Source organism: Aedes aegypti, chromosome 2 (assembly GCF_002204515.2).
Source record: "Aedes aegypti strain LVP_AGWG chromosome 2, AaegL5.0 Primary Assembly, whole genome shotgun sequence".
Lineage (NCBI taxonomy): Eukaryota > Metazoa > Arthropoda > Insecta > Diptera > Culicidae > Aedes > Aedes aegypti.
Window position 1 is genome coordinate 187,335,291 of NC_035108.1, and position 20,314 is coordinate 187,355,604.

The 20,314-nt window shown below is 34.5% G+C and overlaps 1 long non-coding RNA gene across 1 annotated transcript; it reads left to right on the forward strand.

Moving 5' to 3' along the window:
• The first annotated feature begins 3,968 nt into the window (after positions 1-3,968).
• On the forward strand, positions 3,969-18,721 carry LOC110676262. The gene is made up of 2 exons (XR_002500216.1): positions 3,969-4,915; positions 18,524-18,721. It is a non-coding gene; the product is annotated as an uncharacterized LOC110676262 (long non-coding RNA).
• Positions 18,722-20,314: the final 1,593 nt, after the last annotated feature.

The following is a 20,314-nucleotide window of genomic DNA, read 5'->3' on the forward strand; positions in this document are numbered from 1 at the left end:
AAACGCAAACCCAAAATTCAATCGTGGGCTTGAATAAGGGCGCGAGTAACATGATCGTTTTATCCCGACTGATCTTGTCTTCCGTCAATCCAGCTTTTTACGAGCGTTAATGGCTGCCATAAACAGGCTCGCTTTCTGGTAGGGGTCGGTCGATTTGACGTTTGGCTTGGGTACACTCAATATAAAACTACCCAAGTCAAACGTCAAATCCACCGACCCTTACCAGAAAGCGAGCCTGTGTGTGGCAGCCATTAACGCTTTTAAAAAGCTGGATAAAGGTAACAAGATGCAAACGTGCACTGATAAAAAGGCATGGTAACGCTGTCTATATCAAGGGTCAAATTAAAACCACATTACTGCACACTTAAACGGAATCGCTGAGAACCCAACAGCTGATATCTCGGTAATAATTGGACGATTCTCGGTAAAACTTCTACCGAGATCTCGGTAACGTTCGCCGAAATCTCGGCAAAAAAATTGGATTGCCGAAATCTCGATAAAATAAGTACCGAGATTCGGCATAGAAACTTACCGAATGTTCAGCTGTTGGGTTCTCGGCAAAACGTTTTACTGAGGTCGGTGAAATAATTTAAGTGTTTAGGGCCCGTTCACATATTTCATAACGCTGAAGAGGGTGGGTGGGTGTCTTCAAGATGTTATAAGCCATTTTATGAGACGTTTCGAATCATATGTTTTTTGTTTGTTTACTAGTGATCCTTTATAGAGAGATAAGCGGAAGTAAAATGGCATGATTTGGCAACAGACCAGCAGTGCTGATTTTGCTCGGCGTCGAGAATAATACTGTAACACGGACATGACTTCCTCATTGCTATAAAGTGTATTTTGTTTCGTTATTGATCTTTGGGCTACATATCAAAACTAATAAACAGCCGAAAAAAATCAAAAACTAAAAATCGCATTGACAAAAATTTTAAAAAGTAAAACATTCATATTTTTGCTTCATGCAAAATTGCTTTTACCGAAATAATTTCAAGCGGATTACATTACTCCTCAAGAAAAGTTCAAAACAAACATAACGCATGTTCGTTTGGCTCACACTTTGACAGCTCTCGCTGCTCGATTGGCTCACACTTTGACAGAAATGTCAGCATCCGCGAATCTCTCTTATAAAGGATTTCTATTGTTTACCAGCTTTGAAGCTTGCTGGCGGGCCCATTTATTTACGTTTATTCTAGCGCCACATTTGGAAGGAGCTCATTCAATAATGGCATGCAACGAGCTTTTCAATCTTTAGCTAAGTATGCTGTTTCGCTCAAGAAAAGTAAAGAAATTCCTTGACTGAAAGGGTCAAGAAATTTCCTACAGAGAGCCCCCTTTGAAATGACATTTCTTCTCAACTGCGTACTGCGATCAGAAAAATGTGATTTTCTTGACCATTTCTTGGGAGAAATTTTCCACATATCGAGATAGGCGATTCCTTTTCTTGTCAGTAGCAAACCGGCCTTTCCTCTGTAAAATAAAAATCAGCAGGCAGGGAAGAATTTATTTTATTTACTGGTAACATCATACATGTAACCGCGTAGAAAAATAGCCAGATAGAGATAAAAATGTCATCACCAACAAAAACGTTACCAGCGCCATTCATATGGGCCCATTCACAAATTTCATAACGCTGAAGGGGGTGGGTGAGTGTCCTAAAAATGTTACAGCTCATACAAAAATTTAAAAATATTCATACAAAATGTGTCACAAGGGGGTGGGTGGATATCGAAAATTGCCATTTTTGGCGTTATGAAATTTGTGAACAAACCCTATATAAACAAATTCTCTGCTCATAACATTGATAACAAATGTAATATATGAGAAAAGTACATACAGGTCCGTCCCACTCGGGCTCAGATTGGGTACCACTTCTAGTACTGCATTTGGTCCCTCGGTAGTACAAAAGGTACCCAGGTTTGACAGATCGCAGTACACTTTGAACGGCATTCTAGATTACCTTATGAGCCATAACATGTTGGGTAACTGCAAGGGACATGGGGGTCTTTAATTTGTCTATTGTATGTATGCTCAACGTTTCCCCTCCTTCTGTTGTTACATAGGACATATCTCGCATAACTTCTGATCTCGCCCTAAAAGCCATTGGTAACCATGTGTGTAGCTCGTTGTTACTGAGCATCTGAATGGATTTTCATGTTATTTAATAACGCTATGGTGAAGAAAGGATCAATATCTACCTGTCCGTGATGTTGGTTTGGATGTTTTTTCTTTCATTTGCTCAGAAACAACGAGCTACGCTCGTGGTTACCAATAGCTTTTAGGGCGTTATCTCAGAGTATGCGAGAATATAGACGGAGGGGAAAAGTGACGTCGTGGGATTGAATGAATCAAAACAAAGCACAGCTGGTGTCTCCGATTAGCACACCGCAACAAAATGTCGATATTTTCAGAGTCACTCTGCCTCGGAATATTGAATACGCTCAAATAACAAAAAGAGAACGAGGTACACAAAACTGTATTTTGGTCTTTTTGCCAAATCATGTTTTAGGCTTACGCTGGATTGGATCAGCATTCGCTCAGCTGCCAGTTCTCTTTTCATGTTATCAGCGTATTGAGTGCATGTAGGGAAATGATATTCAGCATCATGCTCTTATTGTATCAATCCGATTCAGATCCATGGTCCATGAAGCATATACATATGCTTCACGGCAGCAACACGAGCAACGTGCATGCGCGACTTGCGCACATATATTTGTAGATCAATCATTCACCGAAGAGCGGAGAAGCTGTATGTATTTGTTTGGCATTGGTTTCTTACAACACAATCGACGGTGCCGTCATCGTCATCATTTCCCACCGCTATTTCTTGTTTGCGTCGACGGCTGGTGCCAAATGCAACACAGTTGTCACTACCCGTCGTGCAGTGGGTAACTCACACACGAACAAGTGTGGGCGAAACCAGCATTGAAACGGGGGGAATAGTGAGAGAGAAACAGCGAGAAAGCAAAAAGTCCCAAATACAGCTCAACGTTTCCCCTCCTTCTGTTGTTACATAGGACACATAGACGGAGGGGAAAAAGTGACGGCGTGGCATTGAATGAATCAAATTGTTGTTGTTCGTGAGAGACTTTAACCCGAAGGTCATTCGTCCCTTCTTCAAATGAATCAAAACAAAGCACAGCTGGTGCCTGCGATTATCACACCGCAACAAAATGAGCAGTTCAACTTGAATGTTGAAGCAGTTCAACGCACGTGGATACAAAATGAAATAAAACATGCTTGTTGTGTGCTGAAATCAAAATGTCCGATGTTACTATAACTGAAACAAAATGACCGAAATGAATGTCCAATGTAACAATTGTTGAAACAGAACGACCTATGTGATTTATCCTATGTACATATTTTTGGTCAAAACGTCCTATCTGATGTTTTTATAGATTTCAGTGTAATTTCCAAATAAATTTACAAAATTCCATTTCATACGTTGAACTCTATTTCACTGCTTCCCTCTACAAGCAACACAGTGGGGAAAAATTGTTTCATTTTGATACAGTTTCAAAATATATTTTCACAACCTTCAAGCTCGATTTACTCGAAATGTGCGAATTGTTAGATAGGCCGTTTTGAAAAGTTACGCGAGATTTCATTTAAAATTTTAGGACCCAATTTGACCAAAATTGAAAGGTATAAAACCAATAAAAACAATACAGTGTTCTGTTACAATATATTATATACTGCTTCGCGACTAAAAATGGGTGAACCAACGTGCGAAGTTCGATTTTTGACCAACTTCGCCGGGTCGCAGCTCGACTCTCAATAGTGCGCATAATGCACACGGCGGAGGGCATAGATGCGCTCTATAGCGAAGCGACTCGCGACGCGGCGAAGTTGGTCAAAAATCGAACTTCGCACGTTGGTTTACCCATTTTTAGTCGCGAAGCAGTAAATTGTTTTTGAATTGTATATTACACAGCAAAAAATAATGTAATCCGCATCGATGTAATTCATGTAGATGTAGAGAAAATCCGATGTAACCGCTAATTTCATACGCAATATGGCATCTATTTCATGTTATATTACATCGTCTTGAAATTACACAGAAACAACGTTACCATTTTCGATCACATAGAATTTGTGTAATAATCACACCAAAACTAAATAGATATTACACAGAAACAGCTGCAACCCTTTCGTTCCGACCTGCTTTAGTGATATTACACAACTTCGATGTCATTTCGCACTCAACACTAATGTAATAAAACATCTCGCAACACTGCCATACTTTGTTTTGGTCAGCGGTTAAAGATGGCCGATATGGCAGTAGTTCGCGATCGCGTTTTTTTTTCGCACGAATTCATCTCGCGAAATACTCGGGAATCTTACTTAAATCTGTAATAATAAGTGATCTATCTATTCGACAAATTTAAAAACATTTCGTTACCGATGCCAATTGTAGTGTGGTGAAACAAAAAAGTGATAAATTCAATGACTCATAAGCCAAGGAACTTACCAAATTTGTAATTTCTTCCTGGCAAGTGAAAACAAAAGATGATCCAAGCAGACATCATTGACCAGCGTAAGCAGGATTCCCATTCCAATCCCCGGAATCCGGATAGAGTAGCAAATGACCGCTTTTGCCCCGGTGGTCTCCCTACTTATGATTGCTAGGAGAACCAAGTAGCAGTCGTTCTCTTGCTCGTGATGATCCAGTTTACCGGCGGATTTAGAAATGGAACCACAATTTTCGTTCGATTCTGGAATGGTGTGCCGTTCCATCGGTGGCGTAAATATACCTCGGACTGTACTGGAGGTGGCATCATATAGACCCAATACATCATGTTGTATGGATGAAGGAACTCCCGCACCCACTAATACAGGACATGTAATCACGGCAATGTGTTTCAAATGCCAGAAAGTGCTATCTAGCATCGGAACGGCGACTACGGTGAAACGGGTAAGTATGAACGCAATGACACACAAACTGCTCTTAAACTCTGAAATATACTCCTTCGTGTTAATAAAATGGGTTAGATGTTTGGACAACTTTGCCACGTCGCTGGGTTGACCCATTTTTTAACACGAAGCTGTAAACAAATTTCTTCTCATATTTTTGCATTTTTTTTTTTGAATTCTCTAAGTTAATTCGATATTTGAACATTTTGAAATACCTCCAGGAACTTTTTCGGGCATCCCTCCGACAAAAATTCTAGAGATTTCCGGCAAATTCATAACCAACTTCCTCCAGAAGTTCTTAATGGAAGTTCAACAAAAATTCTCCAAAATTTTCTTTACGAAATCCAACGCAACTAGGGTGCCGGTGCCATTAGTGGACTACCTAAACTATAAAAAATCATAACAAAATAACGAAAAGCCTTAACAGAGATCTTTTGGCGTCAACAGAAAGATTTCAACCTCTACTATATGGGAAAAATATAAAAAGAGTGATAAAACTAATATTTTAACATAAAATCGCTTAAGCCACTATTGGTACACGTGTTCCAGTAGTTGCGCTAGTGCTCCAGTAGTAGACGTTCGGGAATGATACAAGGAATTTTAAACAAAATGGTAAATTTTTACATAGGTTTAACATTTTTCCCTCGGAACAGCAATTAATATCTTTCGAATGAAGCATAAAGATCATCTCTAGGGCTTTTCTTCATTTTTATACATCAATTTTAAAAACTGCTTCCATCCGTTGATCCACTACTGGAACACGACGGCTACTACTGGAGCAAGGGAGCAAATTTTTTGCATAAACTTAATTATTTATAGGACTTTTTGATAAAATAAAAAGTTGAAAATTGGCAAATCGACTTAACTAGAGACGATCTATCCACCAAAAATAGGACATGTCGTTTTTATCGAAAAATGTTCGTTTTATTCCATAGTCCAAGCTACTGGTACATTACAACCATTGGTACCGGCACCCTACCTTCAGTAATTTCCACCATTTTCTCCAATAGATAATCTAGCAGATCTTTTAAAAAGTAGAATAGAAAATCTTCCAATAAAATCCTCACAGGTTTATTTTAGAGTTTTGGATGAAATTTTTTCAAGAAATTTTCCAATTCCATTCCATTTTTCATATCGATTTTCGCGTTATTATTCCAGCAATTTTTCTGTATAAATTAATCTACCTGGAATCGCTATAGAATTAAGGTGTGGATGCAACGTAGTCAAACCTCATATTTTCAAGAGAACGAAACAGCCACCAGCGTGTGCCTACAGCTGGTTGCGTTATGGTTCTCTAGATTTGTGCTCTTGGAAATTTAGTTTGGCTTCAATGCATCGTCACCTTAATCTATGAGGAACTTTTTCAGCAATACTTCGATAAAATTAACACTTCAGTCGTCGCGCTGTTGTATTTTGTACAACACTGGTGAAAAAACCTCGCTTTTCATTCACAAAGGAAGCGTTGTGCTTCTGACGGTGGCCAACCACGCGACGACTGGAAGGTTAACCAGGTATTCTTCACAAAGCTCCTCCGAAAAATTTCTTCCACGAATTACTTCAGCTTATCAACAACAAAAAACGAGTAATTGTTCAAGTAAATTTATCCTCGATAATTCCAAAATATTCCTTGATGATTTTCAAACAAAGATTTCCTCACGATTTGAGGATTTTTTCAGTGATACTTACAGTTGCTTATTAGAAATTTCTGTGGAAGTTTAACCACCCATTGAACTTGTTTTGAAAATATCTTACGGGTTATTTCAGGAATGTCTCCATTATTTAAAACGAATTATTCAAATTACCCGGAAACGGAGACGTTCCTAGATAAATTATTTGAGAGCTTTCTCGGAAAACCTATCAAAGATTTTTTTCCCAGACATTTTTCCTTTATCAAATATTATTCGGTTTGTCCCGGGAATTGCTCCAATTTTTTTTTTTTTTTCAGGAATTATATTAAGAACTCTTTCAGCAATTTCTTGATAATTTCAATAAGGGATTCCTCACAAAGTTTTCTCAGATTTTTAAAGGAATTTCTCTGATTTTTTTTTTCACGAATTACTTCTGCTTATCCAAACAATTTACTAGTAATTTTTCAAGTAAAACCTTCATGAATTCATCAAAATTTCATTCGCTATTTCACACCAGCAAATATTACAGCAATTATTACGATAATTCCAATACAAATTCCTGTAGGGGCTCCGTTCGATGGTTTTCAAGGATTTTTTTTTAAAGATTGTCTTTCCGAGGACAGTGCTGGTAGATTTATTTTTCTTGAGACTCGGTCTCTATTTTAATGCAAGTCTTCAAAAAGTCTCTTTTTTAACCACAAATTTATCTAAATCCACTATTTTCCATCTTCATGCTAAAAATAATTATGACTCGGAATACAGAAGGTTCCATTCACCGCTCATTAAATAAATTATTTTGAAAAAAAAAACCGAACAAATTTTTGCAATAAAAGTTATTAGCATGTAAACCAAAAATAATTGTATCAGAGTGAAATTCATATGGTTTTATACTATATTTTATTTATAAAAAATAATTTTCGATTCAAGACGGTAAACATGGATTTATTAATGATTTTTTTTATAACAGATCGAAAAATGCTTTTTTGCTGCCACTATTCGATATGTTGTCGTTCTGCCTATAATACAAAAATGATAACTAGCTAATGAAAATAAATTAATTTCAACTAGGTTAAGATGAGCAATTTATGGCACCCTAAATCTGTGTTATTGGCGTACATGTTCTTCGTTACCATTACACAATTTTCACATTTCTACTTATTTCCTACAAAAACAATTGTTTTACCTTGAGTCTAGCGCAAAAAGTTGTGAAATTATTGAGAGATTTATAATTTAACATGTTGATACTGTTAAATTAGCGCACAATGGTCGGTAAAAGATAAAGTTTATCCAAAACAAATTTAATCGAAGAAATATGTAATCTAAATATGTTGCGTTTTTATTGGAAACTAGTGGTCCCGGCAAACTTCGTCTGGCAGCTCCGTTCACTCCCGTTTTTGCTAACTTTCCCGGTGAACACCCTGAGTTTCTTATACACACAAACACGTCGGAACACTTCAGGATCATATCTTAATGAAAAATTTCAAAATCCGATAGCCCATTCTCAAGCCATTTCGTGACATACAAACACCATTCCATTTTTATTTATATATATATATATAGATATATAGATGCAATAAAATTTGGGTACGGGTACAAATTTTGTTTGTATTTCATCGAGTTTGATATAAATGTTTTTTTTTTGTGATATATTTAATAATGTTTTTAAATGTTTGATCTGCACTATTCCAAATGGTGGTGACATGACGCGACAAGAGCTGTTTTTCATGTTTAAAATCATCAGAATTACTCAAGTGTTAAATTGAATATCTCTAAAATTTGAATCAAACGTTTTTTCCCCATCCTCATGCTTGATGAAAGTGTTGAACTATAAGTTCTCGGTTAGTGCATAACATTAGGGAAATAATTGATTTCTAAAAAATATATTTTGTACTCTATTTTATGATCAAATTTTTATTTTTTTCAACTTCAGTCAATTTAACGGCATAAAATTCAAGGGAACTTAAATTTTAGTCCAATTTAATTGAAGGATCATGATAATATGTTACACTAGGCATATTTTGAAATAATGAAAAAATTATATCTCAAAATCATTTTTGGTAGTTTTCGTCGCCTCTTTATATGGAGCCCAAACATTGTTGAGCGGTGAATGGTAGCTTTATGGTACCTAACCAGAGATTTTCCAGAAAATTTTCCAAAATGCTGTTCCATGATTTGCTTCAGAGATTATTACAATAGTTACTCTAGCAGATCTTGCAAATATTACTACAAAAGTACTTCAAACAAACCCACAAGGATTTATTTCACAGTTTTTAAATAAATTCGTGAATGGGTCTGATTTTCACACATTTTATTCTTGCACTTCAGAGCAGATTTTGAATTTTGAGCGACTTTGTTGTACGAAATTTGTGCTAGGTCAAAAATTACATGCATAAAAAATCTGAAAAAAAATTATCATTGCCGATACGTTTGATGATCAGACTGTCATTTACTTTAATGGTAATTTTGATCCTAAGTATATAAAATTTGAATACAAACTAAAATTCCGATATCAGCTATGGTAAATTTATGAAAGGGTCAAAACCACGTCCTTACATATACGTTAAAACATGTAAAAAAAAAACTAAAATTTGTGTTGCCCATAAAAAATTATGGATTTTTGACATAAATAAATCTGAAATTAATCATTTTTATTTATGTTGAAAATACCTGAAAACCTATGATTTCTCAAAATTACCTTATATGGAGATTCCCTTTTTGTTTTAGAATTTTAGCATTTTGTCAAATGTTTTCTAGCTAAGCCAAACATCATTTCAAACAAAAATTCTTGTGGAACTTCTTAGATACAATGTACATCAACTCACCATTTTATTTTATCAAACCAAATTTTTACAGGCAGCATTGAAAATTCCCCAAGGAAAAATACAAAAATATAAACATAGGTATTTATTTGTTTGAAAAAAAAAAAAAATACTTTGATTCTCGTTATCAAAGTCGTGCCCATACTTTCTGGGACACCCTATACATAATTATACCGACTATATACACACATGTTTCTTAATATGCCTTCAGAAAATCCTACAGATTATTTTCCAGGGATTGAATTGATTATATTTTCAATAATTATCTTAGAAATTAATTAAAAAAAAAAAAAACCTCCGAGACTTCTCTCAAGATTTCGTCACAAATTTTTACAGAATATTTATCAGAGATTTTCTTAAAAATGTCCTCGACTATTCCCTCGACACGTTCCTGGATAAATTATTAGAAAACATCCTTGGGAAATTCCTCAAAGAATTTCTGCCGCAATTTTTAGAGATATTGTAATAGGAATTTCTCGATTAATTTCAGAATGTATCCTTAGGAAAATTGTAGGTTGAAACCTTAAAAAACACTGATCGACAATTCTGGGAGAAATCCTAGGAGTTCAGTAGAAGCATCTCTAGCAAATTATTGCTTGAGTTCTTAAAAATGTCTTGTTTTGGTTCCCATTTAGTTTCTGTTTTGTTCCTATTCAGTTTTTTTCGGTTTCTTTTATCAAGTATAAAGTCTCTAAAATTCCTATTTTTAAGGAGTCAGTTATTACTAGCTCTTAGAATATCCAGGGATACATACGATTTATTTTTCAGTTATTATATTAGCAATTATTAGCAATTTATGTCGAAAATCCACCAACATTTTTAGAGTTTTCTCAGTGCTTCTTGCAAGAGTTCATTAGAAATTTCTACGGAAGCTACGTTATGGATTTCTATTTAATCTGTTTTAGAAACAACTTCGGATTTCTCCAATTATTACAAAAAATATCCTGATTACACTCTGAAGACATCCTTGGATATGTTCCTTGAGAGCATTCATGGGAAACATATCAAAGAATTTCTTGTGGACTTTCAAAGTTTCAAAAAAAAAAAACATGGAAAGAATCAATATTTTCCTCCAAGAGGAATTAAAAAAAAATCATAGAAGATTGTAGAAGAAATCTATTTAAAAAAATCGCATATCTTCAACAGACTAATTGATAGATTTCAAAAGGAACAACAAGTCTACATAAAAAAGACTCCTGGAGTCAATTGAGTTGTTTAGCAATAAAAAAGTTACAGTTTTTTTTGTAGCATGTTTGAACGAGCATATTATTATTATTATTATTATTATTATCTTTACTATCGGGACTTTCAGCCGGGAAAGAGCATATTTTTTATGAATACAGGTCGGACTCGATTATCCGGAGTATCGATTTTTTTTTTCACTCCGGATAATCGAATCACTAAGAAAAAATTGAAATCTTTGACAAAAGAACTTAAATATTATCTTTTTTTTGTTATTTTATTTGTATGATTAAAATTGGCGTAGCCAGAATTTTTCCCTAGGGACAGTAGGGGTCATTACAAGAAAAAATATGTTTGACCAGCATACACAAAAAAAAAACTTTTTCAAACCCCCCTTTCCTTAAATACGTTTTAAACTGCAAAACCATTCATATTGTATATTACAATACCAAATTATCTCAGATATATGCATAAAAATTGAAAAACATGAACATCAAAAAACAAATTCCGGATAATCGAGTCTAAAATTACGGATAATCGAATCCCGGATAATCGAGTCCCCGGATAATCGAGTCTCCGGATAATCGAGTCCGACTTGTAATACAATTTTATTGCGCTTCAATATCTTAATTTTGGTATTTATTGTAACAATTGCAGCCTGTCCCATAGTAAAATTCACCAAGAGTCGATTCAAAAGTTTGTTTGTCTTATTATTTACAAACGTGTTTTAAAAATAATTTTATGGCAAGGACAATTTTGAAACTTCGGGTAACGGCTCAATTTTTAACGTGGGATTAAGATATATAAACAAATTGGGAAATAAAAAAGGATGGACTAGATAAATCTTAAAAGCTGAATGAATTCTATGAACAAATCCTGGGGAATCTCCTTCAGCAATTTTCTAAGGAACTTTTAGATACATTTCAGAAGGAAATCCTGCAGGAATTACAAGATAACTAGTAGAATGGATAAAATCAAGGAAGAAATCATGTAAAATTAAAACAGAAACTCTCAGGGAAAACTTTAGAAAAAATTAAGATTTTTTCAATAGGGCCAGAACAAATCTCAATTTTTTGTTTTGTCACCTTCAATCCAAATGTGCAAAAAAATAAAATTGAAATTTCGGTTGATTCGTCGTTTGTTTTATTTTCATATGCCACGAAACAATGTTTTTCCAGATGTATCCGACAAATTAAAATGTTTTGATCAATAAAACAAGACAATTTTTAAATTAGATCCATCTATAGATTATTTTAAACCGTAATATTTGCCTATTAAGAGAAATATATTGATTATGTAATGCAGAGCACACATGATCTTATTACCTATAAAAACAAATTTATCAAAAATGATGAAAACAGTTTTAAAAGTAATGTTTTAGTTATTTAGAATTTCCAGAACATTAAGAAACTGTTTCACTTAGATGTCACTTGAAATTAAATGTAGATTGTTTTCATACGGTTTAAAATAAATATAACTTAAGTAAATGAAAAAAAAAACAAATTTAGTACAATACCATTTAATTCCACTAGAATATGTATCCTTTTTCAGGCACGTATATTCCGACCTCAACTGTAAGGCCGTCTTCAGTGTCGTGTACTAGACTCGACTAGTCACTCGAAGATTTATTATTATCAAATATAACATCCCGTTTAAAAGTCACTTATTATACTTACAGTTATATTTATGAACGCTTTGAAAACATCCAGGGCAAGTAGAATTTACTTTTTTCTTAACTGCTGGATTAATTTGGGGAGATATTTAAGGTTCACAGAAATTTTGCGGCGATGACAGCATACATGGAAATCAATGAAATATTCTATTTTGACAGGCTACATTGTCACAGTAAAATGAACGTAAACATTAGTTCAAAAAAATCACAGCGGCAGTAACAAGCGGACTTAGGAGACTTCAAACTTATAATCCAATAATATTTCAAATTTCAAATTTGTTCCATCCTAGATCTTTTGGAATTCGCAAAGCAATTTCACGAGGAATTCAAAGAAGCTTTATAAGGAAATCATAGAAAAAAAAAATCAAATTATACTTTCAGTTTATGTAATTGTAAAAACGAATATCATAAGATAGAGTTCTCTGGAGGTGTTACGGGGAATATTGCCGTCGCTTTGAATACCCCTCTATCCAACATAAACGCGGCGCGCTAGATTCGTCAGCTGTCATCACATCTGCGAATGACACTTGAAAGCGTGTGTCCTAAAATTTAGATTTGATATAGGTTGATATCTCAGACATAGCAGAAGAGTACTCAAAGATTAATTTGGAATTTAGTTTGATTGAGCGTATAATTTCGTATTGAACTTATTGTAAGTAGAATTTTTAAAAATATAAAGTATCTGAACTTAACTCCGAATTCGATACAAATTTTATGAACCCGAGTACAGTGTTGTATGATTCAGCAAATATTGAAACCTGGTGATAACCTATAAAAGTATGTACCATCAGTGTACCAGTATCCGCTCATGCCCCTATTTCCGCTCACTAGTGTAAAAATTGATTTTTCGCGTCAAAAACCTACATTTTTTGCACGGATATATACTGGCAATACTAACAACTTTGAAATGAAGTCGTTTGACATTATTTTCATTTGATAAACTAATTCTTTATATTGACAACACAGACCTCGTGAGCGGTTATTGGACCACTAGATATTTTTGTGTGTTCCAATAATCGCTCATGCAAAAAATTAAACAAAATTTTAAAGAAATGTCGAATTTTGTATACAGCCTTCTTTATTGCAGTAGTAGCTATGGTTTGACCGTAAAAAATATCAGGATAAATAACGAAATTCGAAATAATGCATTTTTTAGTAAGTTCGTCAAGAAATCAGTTTACCGTGAGTGGAAATAGGAACACTTAGATGCAGTAACAAATACTATTGAATATTTTTTATGGAAGTTTTACAAATTCTTCTTATTTTGCCGTTGATTACCTATACTTGGGACTACATTGTGACATAAAAATAGTATTGATCGATACGATAGTTATTTTATAATAAACATTTGAACACATAACTTCCCTTAAATGAGCGGAATCTGGTGCACTGATGGTACTTACTCTTCTGTGAAATTTGTAAAGTTAATAGGTTGAATTTCAGGGCAAAACCAAGTAGTGTGATTTCAAATTAGAATATTTGTTGGCCAACAAAGGGACTGCGGACGAAATATGTAAGTTTCCCCTAAAAAATGTAAACCCAAACCCTCAAAATTTAATAAAATGAATTTAGCTTTTAGCGCATTTATCACCAAACTATCCGGTGTAGCCGCTCAAAAGATCCCGAATACCCTAAACCAACAGATAGTTGGAGCAATTTTGTAAGGATTGCTTCTGATGAAATGCATGAGAAATTTTTTGAGCACTTCGTAAAAACTCCAAAATATATTCTGAAGGCACTAATTTAGAGATTCTAAAAGAAAATCTTGAAGGAGCTTCCTAAACATTTCCAGAGAGCATTCCTGAAGAGTTCACAGAAGGAAGACAGTTATTTTAAGCCAGAAAGTAACTCCTGGAGCAATTACGTGGGTATAGAAATGATATATACATTCAAAACCTTGTCGAAATTTCCAAATAAATCACTTTAGGAATTCAGTGAACGTATACTATTATTATTATTTATTTTTATTAAAATGGCTTCGCCCTCAAAGTAATCTTAAAAATATAGGAAGGAATTCTGGAATCAATTACATGACAAAATCTTCATAGAATATAAGAGTAAAAAATCATGGAGGAATTTAAGATATAAATTCATTAGACACTACTAGAGGAAGTTGTGTAGAAGAATTCCAACATTAAATTTCATAAGAAAAATCCACAACAGAACTTCTAGAACAATTCCACCAGAACACCATGAAGCATTTTCATAAATATAATTTATTGGTAAATTATTGGTAATGGAGGTCATGGAGGAATTGATGAAAAATTCCTGATTTAAACTTTGAAAAAGGTTTCTGATGAAATTGCAGGGAGAACTCAAAATCTCAAGAGCTCCCAACGAAAGACGCTCTGCAAAAAAATGAAGGAATTCCAAAAGACTATCCTGAAAAATTGTCAGGAATAATTTATTAAGTGTTTTTATAGCTCCTGGAAAAAAATCGGAAGGCTGTCCCGAAAAAAAAAACAGAACGAGTTCTTACAAAATTAAGGATTAATGTAAAAACTTTAGCAGTAGTTTCATAAGAAATTCCTTGGAGAAATTCACGATATTACTTACCAATATCAAATTTGTAAGAATAGATACAAAGTAATTCTTTAAATAATTTCAGAAGAAATTGAAGGAGGAGGGTTTTTTTTAATTGATTTTATTAGCATCGTTTCAACCCTGCCCTTGGGTGATGGGATTGACGGTGATTAATCAAGTTGGCATTACATATTGTTGATATTGTGAAATTACTCTAATGTTTTTTGATCGCGAAAATTAATCGTAATTATAACTTATAAAATGTAAGTTAATCTAGTAGTTTAAGTTATATAATGACATGTGTTGCAATGCTTAAATATATTTTACACTTGATTTATCACACCTTCAGCATGAGTTTAGTTACTGTCGCATGATCTAACACCAGATAACTACGCGTAATGCTGGAGGGACCGGCAGGGCCTACTACCAGTCTCTACTAACACTCAAATCACTAATAAGACTGGGAAACCAACGATCACCTTCATCAGTAGCACTATTTCTAATAGTAGTATTAGTTCAATATACACAAGTCGTTTTCAATAGTCCACGAGGCGCAAGAGTGGGTGCGGGTGGTCTCTGCGTCTCACACATTGAAAATAGACTTTTATATTAGGTTTACTAACAACGTAGTAATACTTACCTTGGTATAAGACCAATACTGTGGGTTGCCCTAATTCAGCGCATCGCCTAAATCCGATGCCCATACCGCTATTTGTTTTTTGTATATTCATAATTGCAATTAAAAACATCATAAACAATAATTTCCAATGTTTGAGAAATATTCCAAAATGTGCTGATTTACGACATTTTACAATATTGCGTTATCTAGTAAGGTTGTAGCGGAATTAGAGAAGTATTACTGATATATGTATAATAATTAGAAAACTAATGGCGCTGTTGTTACTGAAATGTTTCATTCTTTACTGTCTTTTATAAAATAATATAATATTTTTGAACAGAATGCTGTAATTTATAACTTATTTAATTCTCTAAACATTTTTGCACTACCTTGCATCCACACCAACACTGGCGACATTAGCGTTCTTTGGGTAGTATTTCTGTTATGTAGTAGTAACCTCTACCGTTTTTATTCTAACGATCATAACATAATTATCGTGAGCGTAGTAGTGGAAATAACATAGAAGTAGCTTTTGTATTTGTAGTTAAGGTACCATGATATTAGTTGAATCCTGTCCTTTGGTTCAGAATGGGGTACGGGCGCGTTCTGCCAACTCGGCAGAACAAAGGCAGATTTCTTGTGTGAACAAGTTACAACATGGACGTTCTAAATTGCCAGAATGAAGTGTTGGGCTTGTGGGGAGCACTTGAAGATGGAGTGGAAGGTCATTACTTCGCGTTCGTGCTATACTTCTCCATATCTATAAAATTATATACAATAACCGACCCTTAGCTTAACTATTTAAATTATCAGTTGCAAATACAATAATCTTTTTGAGCAACATGTCGTCGCGTTAATTTTATCATAATGATCTTTTATCTACATTCGTCGAACCATTCTGAATGGCCGTTGTGAGAATATCATCAAGAACTTCTCACATGCAATAAAGCTGGATTGTCCTACATTGAAACATTGAGATTTTTGCTCTATCGGATAAATTTTATGTGGTTCATAATCAGTTTCAGGGATTGTTATCGTGGGAATCCAAAGAGCGAATTTTGTATGACTTCAGTGTACGCCAATACTGCAATAAAGCATGTTACAATCACTAACATGTCTTCTCTCCCTATCCTTGTTTTCATATTTAACCCGCTACTATCACGAGCAACAATGCAATGTAAACAGCGTAATGGCCGAGGAAACGCGGATACGGGAACGATCGTCGGAACCAACGGACCAACGAAGGATTGCAGCAACCTCCAGCTAAATGAGAGAAGTATCCAATATAACAGTCTAATTTGGTTCAGACTTAAAAACTATTTACACCCTGACAGAACTGCCTATCTCAAAAATAGGTAGAAGGGCGGGACGATGGTGCGAGCCTACCCACTCTGTCATCGGTGGGCGTCGGGCGTGCTAACTGGTATAGCATGGCCAATGGGGCTCTGCCTGCACAAATCATGTTTTCTTTCTCTTTCACTTTTTTGTGAATTGCTAACAACAATGCCATTAAAGTAAATCCAATACAAGAATGCAGTGCAGATCATAACGCCTTTTTCGGTAAACGTATTTCCCAGCGTGGGGTTTATAGGGATGTTTGTGTAAACAACGCAGATTTGCTATGGCTAGGGGGTGCGTTGATATTAGCAGATTATTAGCAGATTAGCAGATTTTATTAGCATCATTTCAAACATTACATTTATATATAAGACATGGTGTTCAGTGTAAAATAATATTATCATCCCAATTTGGTAAAACTAAATTGAGCTATTTTGTCAACAACATATTACATTTCAATTGCAGTAGCGGATAGAGGAGTATCAGGAGTGTTATTATTTCGCTTATTTATAGGGGTATACAATTTTGAGTTACAATAACCTCAGTATCTGTATTTTTAAAGTCTATGGTAGGTCAATACAATTTTGGATTATTGTTGAAGTTTAGGTATATTTTCTGAGTATTCATAGATTTGCAAACAAGAGTTGAAGTTCCTGGAAAACACTTGGATGATCCTAGAATATTTGGAAATGTGTTAGTAAGGGCTGAACATTTCCAAAAACGTTTGAATTGTTGTTAAAAATCAAATTTGAATTTTCCGTAAAACGGGGTAGCTTTGATAGTTTTTTTTTTTAAGAAAACTTGAATATTTAGGCATGCTGTTTTAAAGATTTTTAATTTTTATTTATAAAACTAGTACTGGCATCCTAACTATCAATTGCAGTTGATAGATTGCCGAAATATTTATACTGAATGGATATATAATTTTTAATATAATCGAAATTCTGTTTTCTGTTTGGAGTAACTTTGATAATGGAGCATAAATCAAACAAAATTGGATCAATTACGAACATTTATAGGGCATTGTATACATCTAGGCATTTGGGCTTCTTCACAAATTTCATAACGCTGAAGGGGGTGGGTGGGTGTCCTCGCGATGTTACGGCTCATACAAAATTTGTAGAATATTCATACAAAAAGCCAAAGCGTTACGAAGGGGTGGGTGGGTGTCAAAAATGGTCATTTTCAGCGTTATGAAATACATGAATGAGCCCTTTATCATTATATAGAAATTTCTGACTTAGATTACAAAAATTGTCACAGTTTGTAGAAAAGGCTCTCGCTGATAGACTTGAGACCATATGCCAGTACTGTTATAACTAGGCTGCCAAATATAAGTGACGAACTATTCAAAACTACATCAAATAGTGAACGTTTCGAAATTGCTAAAGTTGCAACAATATTTAATATTCGTATATTAATTCTTAAATGTTCTTAATTCAAATGAAAATAGCTCTACCATGAAGTGTCACACTAATATATTTTACTTTTGCATTCGTTTTGCTTAACTGATTAACATATATTATCTTATTTCGTTTTGTATGTGGTGGGTCCCGCACTATCAAAGTTACCCCGTTACGATTTAAAACACCAAGCAAATTTCCAAATTTGTAAGAAAATTATCAAAAACGAGCTTGTTGAAATCTTTGCATCTAAATGTTCCCCAAAAACAAAGAAAAAAGTAAGACATTGAGAAATTATATACCTGTAAAGTATTTGAATAGAACCCCTATTTAACATCAATACCTCATGAATATTTACTATAGATTTACCGACCTATTAATATAAAAGACTAACATATTCTTTTTTAATTTATTTTTATTTTTAGATTTACACGAAGAACTCGAACGAGCTCTGCGGATCATTCCACTGTGCTGAAAGCATCTAAACAGTACTAGGAACGCCTTCATGCTATGTGAACTACAATGTGATTACTCGGGATTATCTCCTACGTTAGGCGACTCAGGAATTATATTTCATCATTTATAGCTGTTTGATGCAATAAAAATGTGATAAATAATTTGAATTTTATGTTTTTTTTTTTGTTCGAACCATATTTTATCTTGTAACTATCAAATTCTTTTCACTGGTTGATTAAATTGCTTTTGTTTGTTTTATTTATTTTTTTCAATGACCAATAATTATTACCTTTGAGTAAGACCCGGTTTTACATCATGAGTAAAATTTAGGAGCAAAAAAACGAAAAAAGAGCAATTTAATCAACCATTGAACAGAATTTGTAATAGCTCTGTCCCTTTAGATCGCTTAGTTTACATAGTTTTCATATTACATCGCATCAATTACATGGTATGGTGTACGTTGAATATATTACATCGGAAAAATTACATCGGTCCCATTTATTACACCAATCGTCCGCGAGTACGTTGAGCTGTGTAATATTACACAACCGAGGGAACGACTTGGTTGCAGCGGTTTCGATGTAATATTCAACAACTTTTTTTGCTGTGAATTCAAACAAGAATACTGTTGCTTCGACATTCAATTACAATACACTGTATGGGCCCATTCACATATTTCATAACGTTGCAGGGGGTGGGTGGGTGTCTTCAAGATGTTACAAGTCGTACAAGATTCGGAAAATTTTCTAGCAAAATGCGTTATGAGGGGGTGGGTGGGTGTTGAAAATGGCCATTTTTGGCGTTATGAAATTTGTGAATAAACCCTATTGTATCCAATACGTTATATTGTACATTAATGGTTTATTCCATTTACTGAATGATACGTTGCTCTTTTCTGTGTAGCTTGGCTGAAAGAAGTAAACAAAACAAGTTCAGAAAGCAAGAAATGTTGAGTGAAAAATATTCAAAAAGTAAAAATAATTAATTTTGTAGAAGTCACTTGACATTAAAAAAACATTTTTTAAATATGTTTTTTTTTTAGATTTTGTCACACCCCTTGGCTTAAACTCAAATTTTGGGTGTATTTTGTTTTCCGTGTCCCTTCCGAAATGTCAGATAGGAACAACCCAGTGTTAAAACTAAAACCCCTGTGGTGTTTTTGTCAACTAAGCGAACGTCAAACATGATCAAAAGTGTTAAGGTTAATGTAAGAATCCAATTTTTAAATTAAAGTTTAAACATGATATAGGCACAGACAAACAGACGTAACACTCAGAACAAATCTCGATCAAAATCATAGTCACGAGGACATGTGCGCCTTATGCTAAAATTATTGTATTTGGCCGACGGGCCAACAGATGGCGGTAGTGTGCAAACGTCAAACGCGAACAAAAACGATGCGAGCGCTGCGGGTGGCGGATTGGCCACCTACCATTTTTTTGAATCGACCGTTAAAAAGGTGGTCGATGGACAATGATGAGAGTGTGACGTCTGTTTGTCTGTGATATAGGCCTTTCCATGTGACAGGTCCGTCTATGCATTTGTTTACATCGGCGGAGAACCGGTGCATATTGTGCATTCAGATTAACTTTAGACCGAAGTTCATAAGAGAAATGAAATATCACCGAAAGTTCGCCGAAGTTCGGCGTCGGCATTCTACCGAAGTGCTACGCCGACAAAGGCAATCCTTATGCGTCGGGGAAGCACCAAATTAGAATGCCGACGCCGAACTTTTGACTGCCGAACTTATAATTGTCACT